At 49.8% G+C, this 6509-nt stretch overlaps 1 non-coding gene across 1 annotated transcript; it reads right to left on the reverse strand.

Moving 5' to 3' along the window:
• Positions 1–306: 306 nt before the first annotated feature.
• Positions 307–381, reverse strand: Trnat-ugu. The gene has a single exon. It is a non-coding gene; the product is annotated as a tRNA-Thr (tRNA).
• Positions 382–6509: the final 6128 nt, after the last annotated feature.

Raw genomic sequence — 6509 nt, forward strand, 5'->3', positions numbered from 1 at the left:
ACCTGTGGAAATGCTTCTCCCCGTCGCCGTGGCGTCATACGGAAATTGATGCGCGTCCGCGGCCAGAATCCACACGTGCCTGTCGAAATGCGGTGCGTGAATTGAATTATTCGATGTACACTGTTCAGTCACATTACTGTTACCACCTGTCAAAAGTCTCAATAACCGCCTTTTGCACCTAAATTACCACCTCTTGCAGCGCGGGACATGGTGGAAGAGAATGTATAAGGCGAAATTAGAATTATATTAATACCTTCAGCTGCGCGCGGGCGTTGATATAGATCAACGGGGACACGTGAAAATGTGTGCCCCGACCGGGACTCGAACCCGGGATCTCCTACTTACATGGCAGACGCTCTATCCATCTGAGCCACCGAGGGCACAGATAATGGTGCGACTGCAGTGACTATCTCGGCCACGCCTCCCGCGAGACTCACATTGTCACCTTGTATGTCCACACACTACATTCGTAGTGTCCCACCCCAACACACGCATTACTCGTGGAAGACATTCTTCCAAGTCCTGTAAGAGTTCGGGCAATATATGTGCAGCCGCACAGAAGACGAAGGTCATGGCCGGTATCGGCAGAACTATAACTTATATGGATATGGTGTCTGGTATTTGATGACCTGCAGCCGTCTAGAACGAAATTAGAATTATATTAATACCGTCAGCTGCGCAGGGCGTTGATATAGATCAACGGGGACACGTGAAAATGATTGCCCCGACCGGGACTCGAACCCGGGATCTCCTAGTTACATGGCAGACGCTCTATCCATCTGAGGCACCGAGGACACAGAGGATAGGGCGACTGCAGGGACTTCTCTGGCACGCCTCCCGTGAGACCCACATTCCCAACTTATTGTCCCGCACTATATTCATATGGCCTCTGCCCATTATACTCATTACTCGCGGCTTTTTGCCGATAGATCCCGATTTCGAGTCCCTGTAGGGGCACACATTTTCATCTGTCCCCGTTGACTTGTGTCAACGCCTGTATGCAGCTAGGGATATTCATTTGATTGTAATTTCATTCTAACGAGCTGCATGGTCACCGATGGTATCTGTTCTTCCGGACATGTCCGAAAGTACAGATACCATCTTCATATATACACTACTGGCTATTAAAATTGCTACACTAAGAAGAAATGCAGATGATAAACGGGTATTCATTGGACAAATATATTATACTAGAACTGACATGTGATTACATTTTCACGCAATTTGGGTGCATAGATCCTGAGAAATCAGTACCCAGAACAACCACCTCTGGCCGTAATAACGCCTTGATACGTCTGAGCATTGAGTCAAAAAGAGCTTGGATGGCGTGTACATGTACAGCTGCGCATGCAGCTTCAACACGATACCACAACTCATCGAGAGTACTGACTGGCGTATTGTGACGAGCCAGTTGCTCGGCCACCATTGACCAGACGTTTTCAATTGGTGAGAGATTTGGAGAATGTGCTGGCCAGGGCAGCAGTCGAACATTTTCTGTATCCAGAAAGGCTCGTACAGGACCTGCAACATGCGGTCGAGCATTATCCTGCTGAAATGTATGGTTTCGCAGGAATCGAATGAAGGGTAGAGCCACGGGTCGTAACACATCTTAAATGTAACGTCCACTGTTCAAAGTGCCGTCAATGCGAACAAGAGGTGACCGAGACGTGTAACCAATGGCACCCCATACCATCACGCCGAATGATACGCCAGTATGGCGATGACGAATACAGACTTCCAATGTGCGTTCACCGCGATGTCGCCCAACACGGACGCGATCATCATGATGCTGTAGACAGAACTGGATTCATCCGAAAAAATGACGTTTTGCCATTCGTGCACCCAGGTTCGTCGTTGAGTACACCATCGCAGGTGGTCCTGTCTGTGATGCGGCGTCAAGGGTAACCGCAGCCATGGTCTCCGAGCTGATTGTCCATGCTGCTGCAAACGTCGTCGAACTGTTCGTGCAGATGGTTGTTGTCTTGCAAACGTCCCCATCTGTTGACTCAGGGATCGAGACGTGGCTGCACGATCCGTTACAGCCATGCGGATAAGATGCCTGTCATCTCGACTGTTAGTGATACGAGGCCGTTGGGATCCAGCACGGCGTTCCGTATTACGCTCGTGAACCCACCAATTGCATATTCTGCTAACAGTCATTGGATATCGACCAACGCGAGCAGCAATGTCGCGATACGATAAACCGCAATCGCGATAGGCTACAATCCGACCTTTATCAAAGTCGGAAACGTGATGGTGTGCATTTCTCCTCCTTACACGAGGCATCACAACGACGTTTCACCAGGCAACGCCAGTCAACTGCTGTTTGTGTATGAGAAATCGGTTGGAAACTTTCCTCATGCCAGAGCGTTGTAGGTGTCGCCACCGGCGCCAACCTTGTGTGAATGCTCTGAAAAGCTAATCATTTGCATATCATAGCATCTTCTTCCTGTCGGTTAAATTTCGCGTTTGTAGCACGTCATCTTCATGGTGTAGCAATTTTAATGGCCAGTAGTGTATTATCTGGTTCCGTTTGAAGGACGTACGTACACTGCGAGCTGTGTGACACGTTGCATTGTCCTGCTGGAAGATGCCATCGTGCCGAGGAAAAATGAAGTGCATGTTGGGGTGTACATGGTCCCCAGCAATAGGTGCATATGCGTGTTGATATATTGTGCCTTCCAAAATGACCAGCCCACTTAGGGAGTGCCACGAGAATATTTTCCAGACCGTAACGCTTGCTCCTGGTTTCAGGGTGTTTGCCACCAGACGTTTTATGCCGTACATGCCAACAGCCATCTGTCTGATGGAGCATAAAACATATTTGGTCTGAAAAGGCCACCTGTCCCCAGTCAGTGGACGTCTAGTTGCGGCATTGGCCTGCAAGTTCCACAGCTCACCACCCACGGACAGCAGTCGACATAGGAGCATGAACCAGGCACCTACTGCGGATGCCCTTACGCAGCAGCGTTCGTTGAACGGTCTCTGTGGATACACTGTTGGTAGCGACTTGGTTCATCTGGGCTGTCAGTTGCTCAATAGCTGCACACCTATTCGCCCATACACATCTCCGCAGCCATCGTTCGTCCCTGTCATCTGTGCACCACAGTTGACACGGCACTGGTGTTGGATAGCGCCATTTTGCTGTGCGCTCTATACTTGAAAGCCTAGTTTACACGACGACATTGGGTTCCGCCACTCGTTGAGTGGAATGAGTTGCACGCAAATGGTTTCATATTTGACTGTCAACACGGCGAAAACAGTATACACTTCAGTTTCGTCGTTTTGTGGGTTCCTGAGTCGTGTCTGAAATAAAGTTTTGGCAGCTGCAAGTCGCACGAGTTGTGATGGAGTTAAAGCGTGTTGCGTGGAATCGCTGCATAAGAAAAAAATGAGAAACGTGTTTCGATTCGTGACTGGATGAAGAAAAGACGTCATCTCGGTTGCTCAGCATTCTTGCTGAAACGATTTGTAATGGAAGACCCAAGAAGTTCTTTTAATTGTCGTAGAATGTCACCAGAACTGTTCACATCTCTTCAAAATAGAGTTAATTTTGCGATAAGGAATAAAGATACTGTAATGCATGACGCTCTTCGCCAGAACTAAAATTACATTTCACATTGCGTGCATTACAAACGAGAACACTCAGCATGCTACAAGATGCATATTTAGTTGGTGATGACACTTTTTCATTAACACCAATAATTATTAACATTAACAGCAATAATTATTAACATTAACAGCAGTAATTATTCGAAAAGGCCGCATTAAGAAGGGAATGGTTTGTAAACTACTCTCTTGAAGATAGATCTGTACAGTGGCAATCTTTCAAAATTCAAACATATGTGAATGGGGAGCACTACTGCGACGTTTCAGATAGATGCATATTAAATAAAGAATGCAGCTTCTTGATTTGTGTAGCCTTCATTCCTGTCAACAATATTCCTTGAGAAAAAAAAAAAAAAAAAGAGTCGCCCAACTCGAACGATGGGATTTTAGTCTTTTAGACGAGAGCATTTCCACAGCTAGAATTACATTTGCTTGTAGAATGAGATTTTCACTCTGCAGCGGAGTGTGCGCTGATATGAAACTTCCTGGCAGATTCAAACTGTGTGCCGGACCGAGACTCGAACTGGGGACCTTTGCCTTTCGCGGCCAAGTGCTCTACCAACTGAGCTACCCAAGCACGACTCACGCTCCGTCCTCACAGCTTTACTTCTGCCAGTACCTCGTCTCCTACCTTCCAAACTTAACAGAAGCTCGCAGGAGAGCCTCTGTTAAGTTTGGAAGGTAGGAGACGAGGTACTGGCAGAAGTAAAGCTGTGAGGACGGGGCGTGAGTCGTACATTTGCTTGTATTTTTCACAATTTGGTTGTATATGTGCTTCTAATTCAATAAATTTTGTCCTGCAGCTCAGATATTGCCAAACTTTCTGTGTTCTGATCGCACGTGAAGGTCTCAGGGGCAGCAATATATTACTTATTTTTGTAATCAGCATCACTGAAATCCCACAAACACCTATGCAAAGGATTGATATCCAAAAAGCGAACATTATTCTCCGTTCCTCACTGCATATTTCAGTTTGCCTACACACTACGAACACACATAACCTCAAAACTCATGCAGCTAGTGTCACCTAAGTTGGAACATGCCCGAAAGTGTTTAGTTTTACCGACGAGTCGCGCAAACGCGCGGCGCGGATGCGCAGTGGCCGGTAGCGCAGTTGCCTTCAACCTAGTGTCGTCGTGTAAACTCGGCTTAAGTCCGCCCCGATAGCTGAGTGGTCAGCGCAACGGTCTGTCGCGGTAAGGGGCCCGGGTTCGACTTCCGGCTGGGTCGGAGATTTTCTCCGCTCAGGGACTGGGTGTTGTGTTGTCCTCATTATCATTTCATCATCATCAGTGGAAGGCAAGGGGAAACCATCACTGGAATCACTTCTCTAGACGCTCATGCGGTGGACCTCTCTGACGAGGCTTCCCCCATGATAAGACCTGCCGTAGGGGAGAACACAAAGTTTCTATACTTAAACCACGGCCGCACGCTAAGAGTTTGGAAATTCAACCATTTCGGAAATGCTTCCAACCTTGGCCGGAAAGCCGGTGGTCATGGCCTTTTGGATGTAAGATAGATCGATTCGTTTCCCCATTCGGACAACGGCTTCAGTGTTTTCTGCATCCCCCCAACACGCTTTAACAGCGTCCACTGCTAGTGCTGCCACCTAACGTCTCTGAGTGGTTGATGTCGAACATAGGCAGCGGTCACATTAATGTGTCTGGACCGATTAGCTAAGGAAACATACACTCCTGGAAATGGAAAAAAGAACACATTGACACCGGTGTGTCAGACCCACCATACTTGCTCCGGACACTGCGAGAGGGCTGTACAAGCAATGATCACACGCACGGCACAGCGGACACACCAGGAACCGCGGTGTTGGCCGTCGAATGGCGCTAGCTGCGCAGCATTTGTGCACCGCCGCCGTCAGTGTCAGCCAGTTTGCCGTGGCATACGGAGCTCCATCGCAGTCTTTAACACTGGTAGCATGCCGCGACAGCGTGGACGTGAACCGTATGTGCAGTTGACGGACTTTGAGCGAGGGCGTATAGTGGGCATGCGGGAGGCCGGGTGGACGTGCCGCCGAATTGCTAAACACGTGGGGCGTGAGGTCTCCACAGTACATCGATGTTGTCGCCAGTGGTCGGCGGAAGGTGCACGTGCCCGTCGACCTGGGACCGGACCGCAGCGACGCACGGATACACGCCAAGACCGTAGGATCCTACGCAGTGCCGTAGGGGACCGCACAGCCACTTCCCAGCAAATTAGGGACACTGTTACTCCTGGGGTATCGGCGAGGACCATTCGCAACCGTCTCCATGAAGCTGGGCTACGGTCCCGCACACCGTTAGGCCGTCTTCCGCTCACGCCCCAACATCGTGCAGCCCGCCTCCAGTGGTGTCGCGACATGCGTGAATGGAGGGACGAATGGAGACATGTCGTCTTCAGCGATGAGAGTCGCTTCTGCCTTGGTGCCAATGATGGTCGTATGCGTGTTTGGCGCCGTGCAGGTGAGCGCCACAATCAGGACTGCATACGACCGAGGCACACAGGGCCAACACCCGGCATCATGGTGTGGGGAGCGATCTCCTACACTGGCCGTACACCACTGGTGATCGTCGAGGGGACACTGAATAGTGCACGGTACATCCAAACCGTCATCGAACCCATCGTTCTACCATTCCTAGACCGGCAAGGGAACTTGCTGTTCCAACAGGACAATGCACGTCCGCATGTATCCCGTGCCACCCAACGTGCTCTAGAAGGTGTAAGTCAACTACCCTGGCCAGAAAGATCTCCGGATCTGTCCCCCATTGAGCATGTTTGGGACTGGATGAAGCGTCGTCTCACGCGGTCTGCACGTCCAGCACGAACGCTGGTCCAACTGAGGCGCCAGGTGGAAAAGGCATGGCAAGCCGTTCCACAGGACTGCATCCAGCATCTCTACGATCGTC

This window comes from Schistocerca americana, chromosome 1 (assembly GCF_021461395.2).
Source record: "Schistocerca americana isolate TAMUIC-IGC-003095 chromosome 1, iqSchAmer2.1, whole genome shotgun sequence".
Taxonomy (NCBI): domain Eukaryota; kingdom Metazoa; phylum Arthropoda; class Insecta; order Orthoptera; family Acrididae; genus Schistocerca; species Schistocerca americana.